The sequence below is a fragment of the Nerophis ophidion genome, linkage group LG18 (assembly GCF_033978795.1).
Source record: "Nerophis ophidion isolate RoL-2023_Sa linkage group LG18, RoL_Noph_v1.0, whole genome shotgun sequence".
Lineage (NCBI taxonomy): Eukaryota > Metazoa > Chordata > Actinopteri > Syngnathiformes > Syngnathidae > Nerophis > Nerophis ophidion.
The window spans coordinates 40,175,688-40,198,825 of record NC_084628.1 but is presented as its reverse complement, the minus strand read 5'-3'; the positions used below and the strand labels follow the sequence as shown (position 1 = coordinate 40,198,825).

At 38.4% G+C, this 23,138-nt stretch overlaps 2 long non-coding RNA genes across 2 annotated transcripts in view; one reads left to right on the top strand and one right to left on the bottom strand.

Annotated features, from left to right (window-relative positions):
* The window catches only part of LOC133537195 (uncharacterized), a 75,281-nt gene extending 62,881 nt beyond the window's left edge, over positions 1–12,400 (bottom strand). The window contains exon 1 of the long non-coding RNA XR_009802615.1: positions 12,318–12,400. This is a non-coding gene — a long non-coding RNA (uncharacterized LOC133537195). The remainder of the gene's footprint in view (positions 1–12,317) is intronic.
* The window catches only part of LOC133537197 (uncharacterized), a 61,248-nt gene extending 40,879 nt beyond the window's left edge, over positions 1–20,369 (top strand). The window contains exon 3 of the long non-coding RNA XR_009802617.1: positions 20,070–20,369. This is a non-coding gene — a long non-coding RNA (uncharacterized LOC133537197). The remainder of the gene's footprint in view (positions 1–20,069) is intronic.
* Positions 20,370–23,138: the final 2,769 nt, after the last annotated feature.

Genomic DNA, 23,138 nt, shown 5'->3' with positions numbered 1-23,138 from the left:
ACAAATCATTACGACTACAACATCCTCGGAAGAACCCACAAAAGGGCAAGGAAAACTCACACCCAGTGGGCAGGGAGAATTCACATCCAGTGGGACGCCAGTGACAATGCTGACTATGAGAAACCTTGGAGAGGACCTCAGATGTGGGCAACCCCCCTTATCAAAATGAGGGTGGTCCCAAAAAGGAGGGATTTTTCAAATTGACTGTGTGTTGGTTTTAATAGTGCACCCCCCTCTGGTCAACATATGAAATAACAAGTGTGTGTAAAAATTTGAAGTGATTCCCCCTCTGGCCAACATATGAAATAACAAGTGTGTGTAAGAAAATTAAATGTGCCCTCTTTGGCTAAAATGTATAGAAATAAATACATAAATATGTATATGGAGACATACTGTAATAACGTGAATTAAATAATAAATATTTAAAACCAATCAATCAATCAATCAATCAATCAATCAATGTTTACTTATATAGCCATAAATCACTAGTGTCTCAAAGGGCTGCACAAACCACCACGACATCCTCTGTAGGCCCACATAAGGGCAAGGAAAACTCACACCCAGTGGGACATCGGTGACAATAATGATCCAGTGGGACGTCTGTGACAATAATGACTATGAGAACCTTAGAGAGGAGGAAAGCAATGGATGTCGAGCGGGTCTAACATGATACTGTGAAAGTTCAATCCACAATGGATCCAACACAGTCGCGAGAGTCCAGTCCAAAGCGGATCCAACACAGCAGCGAGAGTCCCGTTCACAGCGGAGCCAGCAGGAAACCATCCCAAGCGGAGGCGGATCAGCAGCGCAGAGATGTCCCCAGCCGATACACAGGCAAGCAGTACATGGCCACCGGATCGGACTGGACCCCCTCCACAGGGTAGAGTGGGACATAGAAGAAAAAGAAAAGAAACAGCAGATCAACTGGTCTAAAAAGGGAGTCTATTTAAAGGCTACAGTATACACAAACAAAATATTAAAAATGAATAAATAAATAAAAGCTTACCTTTTTATATTTGCATAGTATGTATATATTATTAATGTTGTAAATACAAATATTTATATTTCTAGAAAGGGTGGTCCTAAGAAGGTAAGACATACAAAAACGTGTGTGTGTGTGTGTGTGTGTGTGTGTGTGCGTGACTGAAACATGATCCGATATTAAAGTGTGTGTGTGTATTTGTGGCCCAAAAACATCAAGCTGCAAAGGACTGGGTGGGCTCATGGCGAGGCAGCAGGGGGTCCCAGAGGGATCGCAGTGTTTGTGGTGTCCAGAGTCTACATGGGGGTTCCTGTGGGCTCGCACGTATTCGCTTCTCTCCTGACAAACTGTGTCCGACTTACATTGTGATGAGCGGTGTTCTGATTCAACGTCAGTCAGTGGAAGTTCGAACAGAATTTGTTCTGGTGGAATTTAAATTTATTCAGACTTATCGCGGATGTACAAAAACCCAAAAGCAGTGAAGTTGTCACGTTGTGTAAATGGTAAATAAAAACTAAATATAATGATTTGCAAATCCTTTTCAACTTATATTCAATTGAATAGACTGCAAAGACAATATATTTAATGTTCCAACTGGTAAACTTTGTTATTTTTTGCAAATATTAGCTCATTTGGAATCTGATGGCAGCAACACCTTTCAAAAAAGCTGGCACAAGTGGCAAACAAGACTGAGAAAGTTGTGGAATGCTCATCAAACACTTATTTGGAACATCCCACAGGTGAACAGGCTATATGGGAACAGGTGGGTGCCATGATTGGGTATAAAAGCAGCTTCCATGAAATACTCACTCATTCACAAACAAGGACGGGGCGAGGGTCACCACTTTGTCAAAAAAATGCCTGAGCAAATTGTTTAAGAACCACATTTTCCCAACCAGCTATGGCGAGGAATTTAGGGATTTCACCATCTACACTCCGTGATATCATCAAAAGGTTCAGAGAATCTGGAGAAATCACTGCACGTAAGCCATGATATTACAGACCGTGGATCCCTCAGGCGGTACTGCATTATGAACCGACATCAGTGTGTAAATGATATCACCACATGGGCTCAGGAACACTTCATAAAACCACTGTCAGTAACTATAGTTAATTGCTAAGTGCCAGTTAAAACTCTACTATGCAAAGCCAAAGCTATTTATCAACAACACCCAGAAGTCACTGTGCCATAGCTAATCTAAAATGGACTGATGCAAAGTGGTAATATGTTCTGTGGCCAGATGAGTCCACATTTCAAATTATTTTTAGAAACTGTGGATGTCGTGTCCTCCGGAACAAAGAGGAAAAGAACCATCCGGACTGTTCTGGGCGCAACGTTGAAAAGGCAGCATGTATGATGGTATGGGGGTGCATTAGTGCCCAAAGCATGGATAACTTACACATCTGTGAAGGCACCATCAATGCTGAAAGGTACATACAGCTTTTGGAGCAACATATGTCGCCATCCTAGCAATGTTATCATGGACGCCCCTGCTTATTTCAGCAAGACGATGCCAAGCAGGTGTTAGAACAGCGTGGCTTCGTGTGTGCTGCAATATGAAGGCTAAAGTATGAGAACGGAGACTGTTGAACAACTTAAGCTGTACATCAAGCAAAAATGGGGAAGAATTCCAGTTCAAAAATGTGTCTCCTTAGTGTTGTTAAAAGGAAAGGCCATGTAACACACTGGTAAAAAAAAAAAGTTTTTGCAATGGACTGACACACCCTAATGGGCAGCCCTGATTCAAACATTGCAATGTACTTAATATTGTGTGCTAAAAATGTGGGTTTGTCAACTTTAAGTGGTCCAGTTAAATCAGGGGTCACCAACACAGGCCTGTTCTAAAAATATCTCAAATAGCAGCACTTACCAGTTAGCTGCCTCTATTTTTTAAATTTTATTTATCTACTAGCAAGCTGGTCTCGCTTTGCTCGACATTTTTTAATTCTGAGAGAGACAAAACTCAAATAGAATTTGAAAATCCAAGAAAATATTTTAAAGACTTGGTCTTCACTTGTTTGAATAAATTCATTTATTTTTTTACTTTGCTTCTTATAACTTTCAGAAAGACAATTTATCAACAACACCCAGAAGTCACTGTGCCATAGCTCATCTAAGATGGACTGATGCAAAGTGGTAATATGTTCTGTGGCCAGACGAGTCCACATTTCAAATTATTTTTAGAAAATATTTTAAAGACTTGGTCTTCACTTGTTGGAATAAATTCATTTATTTTTTTTACTTTGCTTCTTATAACTTTCAGAAAGACAATTTATCAACAACACCCAGAAGTCACTGTGCCATAGCTCATCTAAGATGGACTGATGCAAAGTGGTAATATGTTCTGTGGCCAGACGAGTCCACATTTCACTTGTTGGAATAAATTCATTTATTTTTTTACTTTGCTTCTTATAACTTTCAGAAAGACAATTTTAGAGAAAAAATACAACCTTAAAAATGATTTTAGGATTTTTAAACACATGTACCTTTTTAACCTTTTAAATTCCTTCCTCTTCTTTCCTGACAATTTAAATCAATCTTTAAGTATTTTTTTTTGTAAAGAATAACAAATACATTTTAATTTAATTCTTCATTTTAGTTTCTGTTTTTTCGACGAAGAATATTTGTGAAATATTTCTTTAAAGTTATTATGATTACAATTTAAAAAGATTATTCCGGCAAATCTAGAAAATCTGTGAAATCAAATTTAAATCTTATTTAAACGGGCGGTATAGCTCGTTTGGTAGAGTGGCCGTGCCAGCAACTTGAGGGTTGCAGGTTCGATTCCCGCTTTTCGCCATCCTAGTCTCTGCCGTTGTGTCTTTGGGCAAGACACTTTACCCATTGCCACCCACAATGGTTTAAATGGAACTAAGATATTGGTTTTCACTATGTAAAGCGCTTTGAGTCACTAGAGTAAAGTGCTATATAAATATAATTCACAAATTTCAAATTATTTAGAATTTCTTTTAAATTTTTTCTTCTGGAAAATCTAGAAGAAATAATGATTCGTCTTTGTTAGAAATATAGCTTGGTCCAATTTGTTATATATTCTAACAAAGTGCAGATTGGATTTTAACCTATTTAAAACATCAAAATTCTAAAATTAATCTTAATCAGGAAAAATTACTAATGATGTTCCATCAATTATTTTTTAAATTTGTTCAAAAAGATTCAAATTAGCTAGTTTTTCCCTCATTTTTTTCGGTTGAATTTTGAATTTTAAAGAGTCGAAATTGAAGATAAACTATGTTTCCCAATTTTATTTTCATTTTTTTTCCTCTTTTAAACCGTTCAATTAAGTGTTTTTTTCATCATTTATTCCCTACAAAAAACCTTCCGTGAAAGGAAAAAAAATGACGGACAGAAATAGCCATTTTATATATATATATATATATATATATATATAGATTTATTTACTAAAGGTAAATTGAGCAAATTGGCCATTTCTGGCAATTTATTTAAGTGTGTATCAAACTGGTAGCCCTTGGCATTAATCAGTACCCAAGAAGTAGCTCTTGCTTTCAAAAAGGTTGGTGACCCCTGAGTTAAATGTTTTATTGTGCCCTCAAAGTTGAAGCATTCCACATTTGCTGTGTGAAGATGTACTTTATGTCTCACGTAACTCAAGTCAAGCTTGCACCACCACTTGAGACTAAGTTCTCTCTAAAAAAAAAAAAAAAAAACACTTGTCTGCTTTAATTATTCACTATTCCGAGAGAAATGCACACAAATGATCCGCCATGTCGATGTCAGGTTACCAGAGGAAACATGTTTATGTTCAAAGGCGGCACGTTCCCCTCTGCTGGTGCAGAACAGAAACCTTCTGCCGCTTCATTCAAGGTTCGAAGTCGTTTTAAGAGCGCTGTGGTCACATCAAACCATGAATCTGTCACGTCACTTTCTCCCAGGCTTAATGCCTTTTTTTTTTTCAAAGAGCACATTGGATGAATGTTCCATCATTTACACAAAAAAAGCTTGTAAGCTTGTACAATTTCCATGAGATGCATGTATTATTTCCTGCTGGTGTAACGTGATGGACAAGAAAGAATGGATGAAAACTGAAATATAAATGGACGTACAGTAAGATTTTTTTCTGATAAAACTCTTAGTATGGAAACTTCTATGTGAATCTCATGTTCCAAACAAGGCCTGTAAATGTCCTTTTCATTGAGGGCCACTTGGTTGGCCACAGAGGGCCGCTTCTAACAGTCAATAATATACAGTATGAATATATATATGTGTATATATATACAGTCTATATATAAACTTACAATGTGTGAAGCAGAAAGTAGCATTTTTTTTTAATTACAGTAAAAACCCACTTTAAAACACAACATTTTACAGTATGAAAAAACAAGCATGAATTTTTACTTTAAAAACAAACAAACAATGGTAACGTTTTTTCCATTCCATTTAATTTAATTCCATGTAATTCTTTATTTATTATTTATTAAACTGCAAATATTACAGGCAGTTTTTAACAGTACAATCTAAATATTTGGTATTGTACAGCATACATAAAAATGTACACGTATATATATGTATATATATATACACACACACACAAATAAATATATATATATATATATACACACACACACAAATAAATATATATATATATATATACACACACACACAAATAAATATATATATATATATATATACACAAACAAAACATGTGTATACATAATATATATACATATATATATACATATATATATATATGTGTATATATATATACACACACAAATACATATATATATATATATATACATATATATATATATATATCCATCCATCCATTTTCTACCGCTTATTCCCTTTCGGGGTCGCAGGGGGCGCTGGCGCCTATCTCAGCTACAATCGGGCGGAAGGCGGGGTACACCCTGGACAAGTCGCCACCTCATCACAGGGCCAACACAGATAGACAGACAACATTCACACTCACATTCACACACTAGGGCCATATATATATATATATACAAAACATGTGTATACATTTTTATGTACGCTGTACAATACCAAATATTTAGATTGTATTGTTAAAAACTGCCCGTAATATTTGCAGTTGAATAAGGAATTACATGGAATTAAATTAAATGGAATGGAAACAACGTTACCATTGTTTGTTTGTTTTTAAAGTAAAAATTCATGCTTGTTCTTTCATACTGTAAAACGTTGTGTTTTATATTGTATCATTACTCTATATTTAAAGTGGGTTTTACTGTAATAAAAAAAATGCTACTTTCTGCTCCGCACGCTGTAAGTTTTTGTTGTCGTCCAGCATTCTGTTTTTGTTTACTTTCCCCCGCACGTACAATCAAAACTTTTTAAGTTGTGCAGATACTATTTTTATTTGCGGGGACATTGTTGATTGTCATGTCATGTACGGGATGTACTTTGTGGACGCTGTCTGCTGCTCCAAACGCTGTGAGTCTTTGCTGTCGCCAGCATTATGTTTTTGTTTACTTTGCCCCGCACCTGCTTTGTTTTGGCAATCAAAACTATTTAAGTTGTGCGGACGCTATCTTTCTTTGCGGGGACATTGTTGATTGTCATGTCATGTACGGGATGTACTTTGTGGACGCCGTCTGCTGCTCCGCACGCTGTAAGTCTTTGTTGTCGCCAGCATTATGTTTTTGTTTACTTTGCCCCGCACCTGCTTTCTTTTGGCAATCAAAACTATTTAAGTTGTGCGGAGGCTATCTTTCTTTGCGGGGACATTGTTGATTGTCATGTCATGTACGGGATGTACTTTGTGGACGCCGTCTGCTGCTCCACACGCTGTAAGTCTTTGCTGTCGTCCAGTATTCTGTGTTTGTTTACTTTGCCCCGCACCTGCTTTGTTTTAGCAATCAAAACTATTTAAGTTGTGCGGACGCTATCTTTCTTTGCGGGGACATTGTTGATTGTCATGTCATGTACGGGATGTACTTTGTGGACGCCGTCTGCTGCTCCACACGCTGTAAGTCTTTGCTGTCGTCCAGCATTCTGTGTTTGTTTACTTTGCCCCGCGCACCTGCTTTGTTTTGGCAATCAAAACTATTTAGGTTTTGCGGACGCCATCTTTCTTTTAGAGGACATTGTTGATTGTCATGTCATGTACGGGATGTACATTGTGGATGCCGTCTGCTGCTCCACACACTGTAAGTCTTTGCTGTCGTCCAGTATTCTGTGTTTGTTTACTTTGCCCCGCACCTGTTTTGTTTTGGCAATCAAAACTATTTAAGTTGTGCGGACGCTATCTTTCTTTTAGGGGACATTGTTGATTGTCATGTCATGTACGGGATGTAAATTGCGGATGCCGTCTGCTGCTCCGCACGCTGTAAGTCTTTGCTGTCGTCCAGCATTCTGTGTTTGTTTATCTTGTCCCGCACCTGCTTTGTTTTGGCAATCAAAACTATTTAAGTTGTGCTGACTCTATGTTTCTTTGCGAGGACATTATTGACTGTAATGTCATGTACAGGATGTACTTTGTGGATGCCGTCTGCTGCTCCGCACGCTGTAAGTCTTTGCTGTCGTCCAGTATTCTGTGTTTGTTTACTTTGCCCCGCACCTGCTTTGTTTTGGCAATCAAAACTATTTAATTTGTGCGCACCCTTTCTATCTTTGCGAGGATATTGTTGATTGTCATGTCATGTACTGGATGTATTTTGTGGACGCCGTCTGCTGCTCCACACGCTGTAAGTCTTTGCTGTCGTCCAGTATTCTGTGTTTGTTTACTTTGCCCCGCACCTGCTTTGTTTTGGCAATCAAAACTATTTAAGTTGTGCGGACGACATCTTTCTTTTAGGGGACATTGTTGATTCTCATGACATGTACGGGATGTACTTTGTGGACGCCGTCTGCTGCTCCACACGCTGTAAGTCTTTGCTGTCGTCCAGTATTCTGTGTTTGTTTACTTTGCCCCGCACCTGCTTTGTTTTGGCAATCAAAACTATTTAAGTTTTGCGGAGGCTATCTTTCTTTGCGGGGACATTGTTGATTATCATGTCATGTACGGGATGTACTTTGTGGACGCCATCTGCTGCTCCACACGCTGTAAGTCTTTGCTGTCGTCCAGTATTATGTATTTGTTTACTTTGCCCCGCACCTGCTTTGTTTTGGCAATCAAAACTATTTAAGTTGTGCGGAGGCTATCTCTCTTTGCGGGGACATTGTTGATTATCATGTCATGTACGGGATGTACTTTGTGTACGCCGTCTGCTGCTCCGCACGCTGTAAGTCTTTGCTGTCGCCAGCATTATGTTTTTGTTTACTTTGCCCCGCACCTGCTTTGTTTTGGCAATCAAAACTATTTAAGTTGTGCGGAGGCTGTCTTTCTTTGCGGGGACATTGTTGATTGTCATGTCATGTAGGGTATGGACTTTGTGGATGCTGTCTGCTGCTCCACACGCTGTAAGTCTTTGCTGTCGTCCAGTATTCTGTGTTTGTTTACTTTGCCCCGCACCTGCTTTGTTTTGGCAATCAAAACTATTTAAGTTGTGCGGACGCTATCTTTCTTTGCGGGGACATTGTTGATTGTCATGTCATGTACGGGATGTACTTTGTGGACGCCGTCTGCTGCTCCGCACGCTGTAAGTCTTTGCTGTCGTCCAGCATTCTGTGTTTGTTTACTTTGCCCCGCGCACCTGCTTTGTTTTGGCAATCAAAACTATTTAGGTTTTGCAGACGCCATCTTTCTTTTAGAGGACATTGTTGATTGTCATGTCATGTACGGGATGTACATTGTGGACGCCGTCTGCTGCTCCACACACTGTAAGTCTTTGCTGTCGTCCAGTATTCTGTGTTTGTTTACTTTGCCCCGCACCTGTTTTGTTTTGGCAATCAAAACTATTTAAGTTGTGCGGACGCTATCTTTCTTTTAGGGGACATTGTTGATTGTCATGTCATGTACGGGATGTAAATTGCGGATGCCGTCTGCTGCTCCGCACGCTGTAAGTCTTTGCTGTCGTCCAGCATTCTGTGTTTGTTTATCTTGTCCCGCACCTGCTTTGTTTTGGCAATCAAAACTATTTAAGTTGTGCTGACTCTATGTTTCTTTGCGAGGACATTATTGACTGTAATGTCATGTACAGGATGTACTTTGTGGATGCCGTCTGCTGCTCCGCACGCTGTAAGTCTTTGCTGTCGTCCAGTATTCTGTGTTTGTTTACTTTGCCCCGCACCTGCTTTGTTTTGGCAATCAAAACTATTTAATTTGTGCGCACCCTTTCTATCTTTGCGAGGATATTGTTGATTGTCATGTCATGTACTGGATGTATTTTGTGGACGCCGTCTGCTGCTCCACACGCTGTAAGTCTTTGCTGTCATCCAGTATTCTGTGTTTGTTTACTTTGCCCCGCACCTGCTTTGTTTTGGCAATCAAAACTATTTAAGTTGTGCGGACGACATCTTTCTTTTAGGGGACATTGTTGATTCTCATGACATGTACGGGATGTACTTTGTGGACGCCGTCTGCTGCTCCACACGCTGTAAGTCTTTGCTGTCGTCCAGCATTCTGTGTTTGTTTACTTTGCCCCGCACCTGCTTTGTTTTGGCAATCAAAACTATTTAAGTTTTGCGGAGGCTATCTTTCTTTGCGGGGACATTGTTGATTGTTATGTCATGTACGGGATGTACTTTGTGGACGCCATCTGCTGCTCCACACGCTGTAAGTCTTTGCTGTCGTCCAGTATTCTGTATTTGTTTACTTTGCCCCGCACCTGCTTTGTTTTGGCAATCAAAACTATTTATGTTGTGCGGAGGCTATCTCTCTTTGCGGGGACATTGTTGATTGTCATGTCATGTACAGGATGTACTTTGTGGATGCCGTCTGCTGCTCCGCACGCTGTAAGTCTTTGCTGTCGTCCAGTATTCTGTGTTTGTTTACTTTGCCCCGCACCTGCTTTGTTTTGGCAATCAAAACTATTTAATTTGTGCGCACCCTTTCTATCTTTGCGAGGATATTGTTGATTGTCATGTCATGTACTGAATGTACTTTGTGTACGCCGTCTGCTGCTCCGCACGCTGTAAGTCTTTGCTGTCGCCAGCATTATGTTTTTGTTTACTTTGCCCCGCACCTGCTTTGTTTTGGCAATCAAAACTATTTAAGTTGTGCGGAGGCTGTCTTTCTTTGCGGGGACATTGTTGATTGTCATGTCATGTACGGGATGTACTTTGTGGACGCTGTCTGCTGCTCCACACGCTGTAAGTCTTTGCTGTCGTCCAGTATTCTGTGTTTGTTTACTTTGCCCCGCACCTGCTTTGTTTTAGCAATCAAAACTATTTAAGTTGTGCTGACTCTATGTTTCTTTGCGAGGACATTATTGACTGTAATGTCATGTACAGGATGTACTTTGTGGATGCCGTCTGCTGCTCCGCACGCTGTAAGTCTTTGCTGTTGTCCAGTATTCTGTGTTTGTTTACTTTGCCCCGCACCTGCTTTGTTTTGGCAATCAAAACTATTTAATTTGTGCGGACCCTTTCTATCTTTGCGAGGATATTGTTGATTGTCATGTCATGTACTGGATGTATTTTGTGGACGCCGTCTGCTGCTCCACACGCTGTAAGTCTTTGCTGTCGTCCAGTATTCTGTGTTTGTTTACTTTGCCCCGCACCTGCTTTGTTTTGGCAATCAAAACTATTTAAGTTGTGCGGACGACATCTTTCTTTTAGGGGACATTGTTGATTCTCATGACATGTACGGGATGTACTTTGTGGACGCCGTCTGCTGCTCCACACGCTGTAAGTCTTTGCTGTCGTCCAGCATTCTGTGTTTGTTTACTTTGCCCCGCACCTGCTTTGTTTTGGCAATCAAAACTATTTAAGTTTTGCGGAGGCTATCTTTCTTTGCGGGGACATTGTTGATTGTTATGTCATGTACGGGATGTACTTTGTGGACGCCATCTGCTGCTCCACACGCTGTAAGTCTTTGCTGTCGTCCAGTATTCTGTATTTGTTTACTTTGCCCCGCACCTGCTTTGTTTTGGCAATCAAAACTATTTAAGTTGTGCGGAGGCTATCTCTCTTTGCGGGGACATTGTTGATTATCATGTCATGTACTGAATGTACTTTGTGGACGCCGTCTGCTGCTCCGCACGCTGTAAGTCTTTGCTGTCGCCAGCATTATGTTTTTGTTTACTTTGCCCCGCACCTGCTTTGTTTTGGCAATCAAAACTATTTAAGTTGTGCGGAGGCTATCTTTCTTTGCGGGGACATTGTTGATTGTCATGTCATGTACGGGATGTACTTTGTGGACGCTGTCTGCTGCTCCACACGCTGTAAGTCTTTGCTGTCGTCCAGTATTCTGTGTTTGTTTACTTTGCCCCGCACCTGCTTTGTTTTAGCAATCAAAACTATTTAAGTTGTGCGGACGCTATCTTTCTTTGCGGGGACATTGTTGATTGTCATGTCATGTACGGGATGTACTTTGTGGACGCTGTCTGCTGCTCCACACGCTGTAAGTCTTTGCTGTCGTCCAGCATTCTGTGTTTGTTTACTTTGCCCCGCACCTGCTTTGTTTTGGCAATCAAAACTATTTAAGTTTTGCGGAGGCTATCTTTCTTTGCGGGGACATTGTTGATTGTTATGTCATGTACGGGATGTACTTTGTGGACGCCATCTGCTGCTCCACACGCTGTAAGTCTTTGCTGTCGTCCAGTATTATGTATTTGTTTACTTTGCCCCGCACCTGCTTTGTTTTGGCAATCAAAACTATTTAAGTTGTGCGGAGGCTATCTTTCTTTGCGGGGACATTGTTGATTGTCATGTCATGTACGGGATGTACTTTATGGACGCCGTCTGCTGCTCTACTGTAAGTCTTTGCTGTCCTCCAGCATTCTGTTTTCGTTTACTTTTGTTTACTTTCCAGCCAGTTTAGTTTTTGTTTTGTTTTGCATAGCCTTCCCTAAGCTTCAATGCCTTTTCTCAGAGGCACTTAGCGACACTTGTCTTTTATTTGTTTTTGGTTTAAGTGTTAGATACCTTATTACCTGCACACTGCCTTCCCGTATTGTCATGTTTTGCTATGTTCTGTAAGTTTCGGACTCCCTTAGTTCTTGTTTGATGCACCTCTGGGTTTGTTTTTGTTTTCCTTGGGGATCAATTGGGTTCACCTACCTCTGGTTAGTGGTCGGCCCGCTCACCTGCCGCCGACCACTAATCAGGGATCTATTTCTTCGCGTTGCTCGCCACACTTGATCTGGCTTCATTGTTTGCTGAATGCAACAGTTGCGTTAGTATTTCCTGTCTCCGAGTTTATGCTTCCTGTGCGATCGGCACGTTTTTCCCTTTGCTTGTCTTCTGTTTTTGCTACGTGTTTGATTTACGAGTACTAAATCATGGTCCTACCTGCACTCCTTGTCCGGAGTGGTCTGTCTGCATCCCGAGGGACCGAACCTCGCTGTAAGTTTGTGAACTGGCTTTCTCCTACGTGCTTCGTCGGCTGTCCCGATCCTCAGCAAGACACCAGCCATTGAAGTAGGGTCCGTGGGGGTTGTAAACGGGGTGGTGGGGCGGGGGGGGGGGGGGGGACTTGTGGACGTGACATCCCCAGCTGGCCTGTGACATCACTGCAACCGGGGCAGGAAGTCGGGGACTCGGGAGGTCAGAGTACAGTAGACGACATCAGACGACTCGGTCCGTGCTCTCTCGGCCCTCCAGCTGGGTGAACTTGAGACAAAAAGGGGCGGGCCGGCGGTGCACCGAGCCCACCCGCCCGCCTCCGCCACCCCGGCCGCCCCTGCCTTTGTCCGCGAGTACATCGCCCCCGTCTTATGTTTGTAGACTCAAGCTGCCCTCCGGCGCTGACAATGCCATGTGTTTCCTCACACTGTCTCCCTTTATTGCACTCTCCCTTTTAAGTGTGTTTATGTTTGTGTGTGTCTTTATGTTTGTGTGTGTGTGTCTGCTCCTCATCCGCCGGCTCAGCCCCCCTCCCCACCGCGCCGTCGCAAAGAAACACCATAACACTGCCAGCTTGTAACACAAACTGACTTGTGCCCATGTCGAGTACATTTTCGTAAACCATAAAGATAAATATAGTAGCATGTTTGTGACACAGTTTTGACCGAAAAGCAGGCTTCGCTGCATACTAGTATAGTACCGGGAAGTGAATTATATTCATATAGCGCTATTCTCTAGTGACTCAAAGCACTTTTACATAGTGCAACCCGGTATCTAAGTTTCATTTAAACCAGTGTGGAACTGGTGGGTGAAGTGTCTTGCCCAAGGACACGACGGCAGCGACAAGGATGGCGGAAGCGGGGGTCGAACCAGGAACCTTTGAGTTGCTGGCACGGCCGCTCTACCAACCGAGTTACGCACCCCCTCCCCCACCAGAAGGATGGGATGTTTCTTGCTGCGGGCCCACAAACCCTGATACTTTTGTCCGCATTGTGTACGTTGATTTTTCTTGCATTTCCTGAAGCGGGCCCACAAAGCCTGATACTTTTGTCCGTATTGTATATGTTGATTTTTCTTGCATTTCCTGTAGCGGGCCCACAAAGCCTGATACTTATGTCCGTATTGTATATGTTGATTTTTCATGCATTTCCTGTAGCGGGCCCACAAAGCCTGATACTTATGTCCGCATTGTGTATGTTGATTATTCTTGCATTTCCTGTAGCGGGCCCACAAACCCTGATACTTATGTCCGCATTGTGTATGTTGATTTTTCTTGCATTTCCTTTAGCGGGCCCACAAACCCTGATACTTATGTCCGCATTGTGTACGTTGATTTTTCTTGCATTTCCTGTAGCGGGCCCACAAAGCCTGATACTTATGTCCGCATTGTGTATGTTGATTTTTCTTGCATTTCCTGTAGCGGGCCCACAAACCCTGATACTTATGTTCGCATTGTGTATGATGTTTTTTCTTGCATTTCCTTTAGCGGGCCCACAAATCCTGATACTTGTGTCCGCATTGTGTATGTTGATTTTTCTTGCATTTCCTTTAGCGGGCCCACAAACCCTGATACTTGTGTCTGCATTGTGTATGTTGATTATTCTTGCATTTCCTGTAGCGAGCCCACAAACCATGACATTTATGTCCGTAGTGTGCACGCTGATTTTGCTTGCATTTCCTGTAGCGGGCCCACGAAGCCTGATACTTATGTCCGCATTGTGTATGTTGATTTTTCTTGCATTTCCTGTAGCGGGCCCACAAACCCTGATACTTATGTCCGCATTGTGTATGTTGATTTTTCTTGCATTTCCTTTAGCGGGCCCACAAAGCCTGATACTTATGTCCGCATTGTGTATGTTGATTTTTCTTGCATTTCCTGAAGCGAGCCCACAAACCCTGATTCTTATGTCCGCATTGTGTATGTTGATTATTCTTGCATTTGCTTTAGCGGGCCCACAAATCCTGATACTTGTGTCCGCATTGTGTATGTTGATGAATTGAATGCTTAATCAATATGGGAGTAACCACGTTTTGGAAAGCAGTCTTCCCAGAGTGCATATAAAGACAAAAAATGTAGCATTCTCTCGGTTCTTTCCGGCAATTGCAGCTCGAGAGGGAGCGTAATGGAGAGAGCTGCCACTCACATTAAGTGGTTGGCCCTCGGTTTGTGCACATCTCCGTTTTTGAATGTGAAACACATGTTGATGTGTGGGTGGGAGTCATGAGAATAGAGGAGAGGGTATCCATGTCTTGATATGAAAACACCCAGTTTGTCCATCTGCAGGAACATTTAAATACACCCACAGACCTTTTTCCCATCCTTTCTATCTCTATATTTTATCTCCACTTTTTCCATACTTCCACTTCTTGGATGGAAAGCTGATAGACGGTCACTAGAAAAAGTAAACCCCCGCAAAAAATAGGCATTGAAACATCACTTAAAATGTTTTCATCATCTTGAAATATTTGTTTGCCTTTCTCAGCAAAACCCTCCCACAGCAATTAGAGCGGGGCTGTGTGTGTTGAGTTTGAGGACAAACAATTGTTAGAACGACCACTGTGTAATATGTCTCTGTGTATGCTTCACTGAGGACACTATTTGGTGAACAGCCCTTTGTCCTACTATTTTCGGGGGTTCTTGAACTCACCATAGCGTGTACTGTGGCGTCGGGTTGTACAGTATTGGTATAGTACCGCCATATTGATAGATCATATTCAGTACTATACTGCCTCTAAAAAGTACCAGAATGTAAACAAACGCCAAATATAGACACTTACGTCATGTGTTGCCTTCATTATAAGACTGATATAAAACTTTTAAAGTCATTTTGATAGTAGGCTAATATAGCTAATATAGACACTTACATCATGTCTTGTCTTCATTATAACACTTACATAAGACTTTTAAAGTCATTTTTAAAAGTAGGCTAATATAACTAATATAGACACTTTCGTCATGTGTTTTCTTCATTATAACACTTATATAAGGCTTTTAAAGTCATTTTGATGGTCGGCTAATATAGACACTTACATCATGTGTTGTCTTCATTATAACACTTATATAAGACTTTTAAAGTCATTTTGATAGTCGGCTAATATAGACACATCATGTGTTGTCTTCATTATAACATTTATATAAGGCTTTTAAAGTCATTTTTAAAAGTAGGCTAATATAACTAATATAGACACATCATGTGTTGTCTTCATTATAACACTTATATAAGGCTTTTAAAGTTATTTTGATAGTCGGCTAATATAGACACTTACATCATGTGTTGTCTTCATTATTACATGTATATAAGGCTTTTAAAGTCATTTTTAAAAGTAGGCTAATATAACTAATATAGACACTTTCGTCATGTGTTGTCTTCATTATAACACTTATATAAGGCTTTTAAAGTCATTTTGATAGTCGGCTAATATAGACACTTACATCATGTGTTGTCTTCATTATAACACTTACATAAGACTTTTAAAGTCATTTTGATAGTCGGCTAATATAGACACTTACATCATGTGTTGTCTTCATTATAACATTTATATAAGGCTTTTAAAGTCATTTTTAAAAGTAGGCTAATATAACTAATGTAGACACTTTTGTCATGTGTTGTCTTCATTGTAACACTTATATAAGGCTTTTAAAGTCATTTTGATAGTCGGCTAATATAGACACTTACATCATGTGTTGTCTTCATTATAACACTTATATAAGACTTTTAAAGTCATTTTGATAGTCGGCTAATATAGACACTTACATCATGTCTTGTCTTCATTATAACACTTATATAAGGCTTTTAAAGTCATTTTTAAACAATAGGCTAATATAACTAATATAGACACTTACATCATGTGTTGTCTTCATTATAACACTTATATAAGGCTTTTAAAGTCATTTTGATACTCGGCTAATATAGACACTTACATCATGGGTTGTCTTCATTATAACACTTACATAAGACTTTTAAAGTCATTTTGATAGTCGGCTAATATAGACACTTACATCATGTGTTGTCTTCATTATAACATTTATATAAGGCTTTTAAAGTCATTTTTAAAAGTAGGCTAATATAACTAATGTAGACACTTTTGTCATGTGTTGTCTTCATTGTAACACTTATATAAGGCTTTTAAAGTCATTTTGATAGTCGGCTAATATAGACACTTACATCATGTGTTGTCTTCATTATAACACTTATATAAGACTTTTAAAGTCATTTTGATAGTCGGCTAATATAGACACTTATGTCATGTGTTGTCTTCATTATAACACTTATATAAGGCTTTTAAAGTCATTTTTAAACAATAGGCTAATATAACTAATATAGACACTTACATCATGTGTTGTCTTCATTATAACACTTATATAAGGCTTTTAAAGTCATTTTGATACTCGGCTAATATAGACACTTACATCATGGGTTGTCTTCATTATAACACTTACATAAGACTTTTAAAGTCATTTTGATAGTCGGCTAATATAGACACTTACATCATGTGTTGCCTTCATTATAACATTTATATAAGGCTTTTAAAGTCATTTTTAAAAGTAGGCTAATATAACTAATATAGACACTTTCGTCATGTGTTGTCTTCATTGTAACAATTATATAAGGCTTTTAAAGTCATTTTGATAGTCGGCTAATATAGACACTTACATCATGTCTTGTCTTCATTATAACACTTATATAAGGCTTTTAAAGTCATTTTTAAAAATAGGCTAATATAACTAATATAAACACTTACATCATGTGTTGTCTTCATTATAACACTTATATAAGGCTTTTAAAGTCATTTTGATAGTCGGCTAATATAACTAATAGACACTTACATCATGTCTTGTCTTCATTATAACACAAGACTATTAAAGTCATTTTGATAGTAGGCTAATATAACTAATAGACACTTACATCATGTGTTGTCTTCATTATAACACTTACATAAGACTTTTAAAGTCATTTTGATAGTCGGCTAATATAGACACTTACATCATGCGTTGTCTTCATAATAACACTTATATAAGACTTTTAAAGTCATTTTTTAAAGTTGGCTGATATAACTAATATAGACACTTTTGTCATGTGTTGTCTTCATTATAACACAAGACTTTTAAAGTCATTTTGATAGTAGGCTAATATAACTAATAGACACTTACATCATGTCTTGTCTTCATTATAACACTTATATAAGACTTTTGAAGTCATTTTTAAAAGTAGGCTAATATAACTAACATAGACACTTTCGTCATGTGTTGTCTTCATTATAACACAAGACTTTTAAAGTCATTTTGATAGTAGGCTAATACAACTAATAGACACTTACATCATGTGTTGACTTCATTATAACACTTATATACAGCTTTTCATTTTTTGCGGCTCCAGACAGATTTTTTTTTATTATTATTTTTGGTCCAATGTGGCTCTTTTTACCGTTTCTGAGTTGCCGACCCCTGAATTCGAGTGACCTACGTTGCTTTACTGTTAGTAATATTTATGTGTGAACGTGTCCACGTTCTACTCCATTCCTTACTGTGCGTGTGGGCAGCACATACAAATGAGGAATGTACGTGAAAGAGAGGCGAATGTGTGGTTGCAATAGTGGGTGTGGTCACAGCATAAATCCCTCTACAGTATATTGTCTCTGCAGAAATACTGGCTTTAAACAAGACACACTTCTGCAACACCCAATCATCTATCCAAGGCACAGGTGTCCAACTCAAGGCCCGTGGGCCGGATTTGTCCCGCCACATAATTTAAACCGGCCCACGAATGCCCTGATATAATACGAGTCAATAAAGCATTTTATCATTTAATAAATACATTTTAATTGTGACGGACAAAAATACATGTATTGCATGCTATTGAGTATATTTTCAACTTTATTATCTAATAATGCAACAAATATGTTGCTCCAAAAGCTGTATGTACCATTCAGCATTAATGGTGCCTTCACAGATGTGTAAGTTACCCATGCCTTGGGCACTAATGCACCCCCATACCATCACACATGCTGGCTTTTACACTTTTCGCTTAGAACAATCCGGATGGTTCTTTTCCTCTTTGGACCGCCACAGTTTCCAAAAACAATTTCAAATGTGGACATATCAGACCGCAGAACACTTTTCCACTTTGCATCAGTCCATCTTAGATGAGTTTGGGCCCAGGGGAGCCGGCGGCGTTTCTGGGTGTTGTTGATAAATGGCTGTGGGTTTGCATAGTAGAGTTTTAAATTGCACTCACAGATCCAGCGACCGACTGTAGTTACTGATAGTGTTTTTTTTAAGTGTCCCTAAGCATATGTGGTGATATCCTTTACACACTGATTTTGGTTTTTCGATGCAGTACCAACTGAGGGATCGAAGGTGTGTAATATCATGGCTTAGGTGCAGTGATTTCTCCAGATTCTCTGAACCTTTTGATGATATTACGGAGCGTAGATGGGGAAATCCCTAAATTCCTTGCAATATCTGGTTGACAAATGTTCTTCTTAAACAATTTGCTCAGGCATTTGTTGACAAAGTGGTGACCCTCTCCCCGTCCTTGTTTGTGAATGACTGAGCAGTTCATGGAAGCTGGCAAAAGTGGCAAAAAAAGAGTGAGAAAGTTGAGGAATGCTCGTCAAACACTTATTTGGACCATCCCACAGGTGGACAGGTTAATTGGGAACAGGTGGGTGCCATGATTGGGTATAAAAGCAGCTTCCATGAAATGCTCAGTCATTCACAAACAAGGACGGGGCGAGGGTCACCACTTTGTCAACAAATGCCTGAGCAAATTGTTTAAGAAGAACATTTGTCAACCAGCTATCGCAAGGAATTTAGGGATTTCACCATCTACGCCCCGTAATATCATCAAAAGGTTCAGAGAATCTGGAGAAATCACTGCACGTAAGCGATGATATTACTTACCTTTGATCCCTTAGGTGGTACCGCATCGAAAAACCGACATCAGCGTGTAAAGGATATCACCACATGGGCTCAGGAACACTTCAGAAAACCACTTTCAGTAACGACAGTTGGTCGCTACATTTGTAAGTCCAAGTTAGAACTCTACTATGCAAAGCCAATGCCATGTATCAACAACACCCAGAAACGCCGTCGGCTCCCCTGGGCCCGAGCTCATCTAAGATGGACTGATGCAAAGTGGAAAAGTGTTCTGTGGTCTGACGAGTCTACATTTCAAATTGTTTTCGGAAACCGTGGTCGTCAAAGATGAAAAGAACCACCTGGATTGTTCTAGGCGCAAAGTGTAAAAGGCAGCATCTGTGATGGTATGGGGGTGTGTTAGTGCCCAAGGCATGGGTAACTTACACATCTGTGAAGGCACCATTTATGCTGAAAGGTACATACAGGTTTTGGAGCAACATATGTCGTTATCCAAGCAACGTTAACATGGACGCCCCTGCTTATTTCAGCAAGACAATACCAAGCCACGTGTTACAACAGGGTGGGTTCATAGTAAAAGAGTGCGGGTACTAGACTGGCCTGCCTGTAGTACAGACTTGTCTCCCAAAAATATGAGGCGGGAGACTGTTGAACAACTTAAGCAAGAATGGGAAAGAATTCCACTTGAAAAATGTGTCTCCTCAGTTCCCAAACCTTTACTGAGTGTTGTTAAAAGGAAAGGCCATGTAACACACTGCCTTTTTTTGTGCAATGTGTTGCTGCCATTAAATTCTCAACCATATGCGTGGTGTCACCAGGTCAAAGGGCTCACCCTGTCCCAATGTGAACCCAAAGGTCGTGACCCCGACTGCAGAGGAACTGGCACTGTGGAGGCAGAAGGAGTTGGCACAAGCGGTGACTCGGTTAACATCCTGGAATGTGGACAACAATGACGCACTAAAGTACACGGGGGACTCTCGGCAAAGTTCATACCTGCACAAAGTGTCAGCGGGTAGTGCCATCTGTGAGCACTTAGCAGCATGTGTGGCACGTACGTTCTTCAGGGCAATGCGGTGACCGCGAAAAAAAAAAGAAAAGAAAAAAAAAAACAATAGAAAGCCGAATTCCACACTGAGAATGTCATAAGTGCCCTCGCCCCCTTTTTTTCCTTTCCTTCATTCCTCTCCATTTTAGAAGCGCCCCGGGCTGTGATGATTTAACACATTTAAGATGTTGAAGTCAGATATTAAAAATCAGTGCCCTCCTTCTAGCTGAGCCTCCCGTGCACCTTCCACCCAGACACACACTTGCTTTGGAACTGTTCAGTAGAATAGAATAAAATGGAAAGTACTTTATTGATCCCTGAGAGAAATTCAACACCGCGGTTCGCTCACAATAAACAATAAACACTTGGGTATTTTTTACATGTGAATAGTATAAATATAGTCTATTATACAGCATTATTCACATGTGAATAACATAAATTAAATCTATTATACATGTGAATTATATACACACAGTCTATTTTACAGCATTATTCACATGTGAATAATTTAAATAGTCTATTATACAGCATTATTCACATGTGACTAACATAAATACAGTCTATTATACAGAATTATTCACGTGAGTAATATAAATACAGTCTATTATACAGCATTATTCACATTTGAATTATTCAAATAGTCTATTATACAGCATTATTCACATTTGAATAATTCAAATAGTCTATTATACAGCATTATTCACATTTGAATAATATAAATACAGTCTATTATACAGCATTATTCACATGTGAATAATATAAATACAGTCTATTATACAGCATTATTCACATGTGACTAACATAAATACATTCTATTATACAGAATTATTCACGTGAGTAATATAAATACAGTCTATTATACAGCATTATTCACATTTGAATTATTCAAATAGTCTATTATACAGCATTATTCACATTTGAATAATATAAATACAGTCTATTATGCTGCATTGTTCACATGTGAATAGTATAAATATGGTATTATACAGCATTATTCACATGTTAAAATTGTAAATGCAGTCAATTATACAGCATTATTCACATGTGAATAACATAAATGAAATCTATTATACATGTGAATTATATAAACAGTCTATTATACAGCATCATTCACATGTGAATAATATAAAGACAGCCTATTATACAGCACTATTCACATGGGAATAATGTAAATACAGTCTATTATACAGCATTATTCACATGTGAATAATATAAATACAGTCTATTATACAGAATTATTCACATGGGAGTAATATAAATACAGTCTATTATACAGCATTATTCACATGTGAATAATATAAATACAGTGTATTATACAGCATTATTCACATGTGAATAATATAAATACAGTCTGTTATACAGCATTATTCACATGTGACTAACATAAATACAGTCTATTATACAGAATTATTCACGTGAGTAATATAAATACAGTCTATTATACAGCATTATTCACATTTGAATAATTCAAATAGTCTATTATACAGCATTATTCACATTTGAATAATCTAAATACAGTCTATTATACAGCATTATTCACATGTGAATAATATAAATACAGTCTATTATACAGCATTATTCACATGTGAATAATATAAATACAGTCTATTATGCTGCATTGTTCACATGTGAATAATATAAATATGGTATTGTACAGCATTATTCACATGTTAAAATTGTAAATGCAGTCTATTATACAGCATTATTCACATGTGAATAACATAAATGAAATCTATTATACATGTGAATAATATAAACAGTCTATTATACAGCATCATTCACATGTGAATAATATAAAGACAGCCTATTATACAGCACTATTCACATGGGAATAATGTAAATACAGTCTATTATACAGCATTATTCACATGTGAATAATATAAATACAGTCTATTATACAGAATTATTCACATGGGAGTAATATAAATACAGTCTATTATACAGCATTATTCACATGTGAATAATATAAATACAGTCTATTATACAGCATTATTCACATGTGAATAGTATAAATACAGTCTATTATACAGAATTATTCACATGGGAGTAATATAAATACAGTCTATTATACAGCATTATTCACATGTGAATAATATAAATACAGTCTATTATACAGCATTATTCACATGTGAATAATATAAATACAGTGTATCATACAGCATTATTCACATGTGAATAATATAAATACAGTCTATTATACAGCATTATTCACATGTGAATAATAGAAATACAGTCTATTATACAGCATTATTCACATGTGAATAATATAAATACAGTCTATTATACAGCATTATTTACATGTGAATAATATAAATAGTCTATTATACAGCATTATTTACATGTGAATAATATAAATACAGTCTATTATACAGCATTATTCACATGTGAATAATATAAATACAGTGTATCATACAGCATTATTCACATGTGAATAATATAAATACAGTCTATTATACAGCATTATTCACATGTGAATAATATAAATACAGTCTATTATAGAGCATTATTCACATGTGAATAATATAAATACAGTCTATTATACAGCATTATTCACATGTGAATAATATAAATACAGTCTATTATACAGCATTATTCACATGTGAATAATATAAATACAGTGTATCATACAGCATTATTCACATGTGAATAATATAAATACAGTCTATTATACAGCATTATTCACATGTGAATAATATAAATACAGTCTATTATACAGCATTATTCACATGTGAATAATATAAATACAGTCTATTATAAGCATTATTCACATGTGAATAATATAAATACAGTCTATTATACAGCATTATTTACATGTGAATAATATAAATACAGTCTATTATAC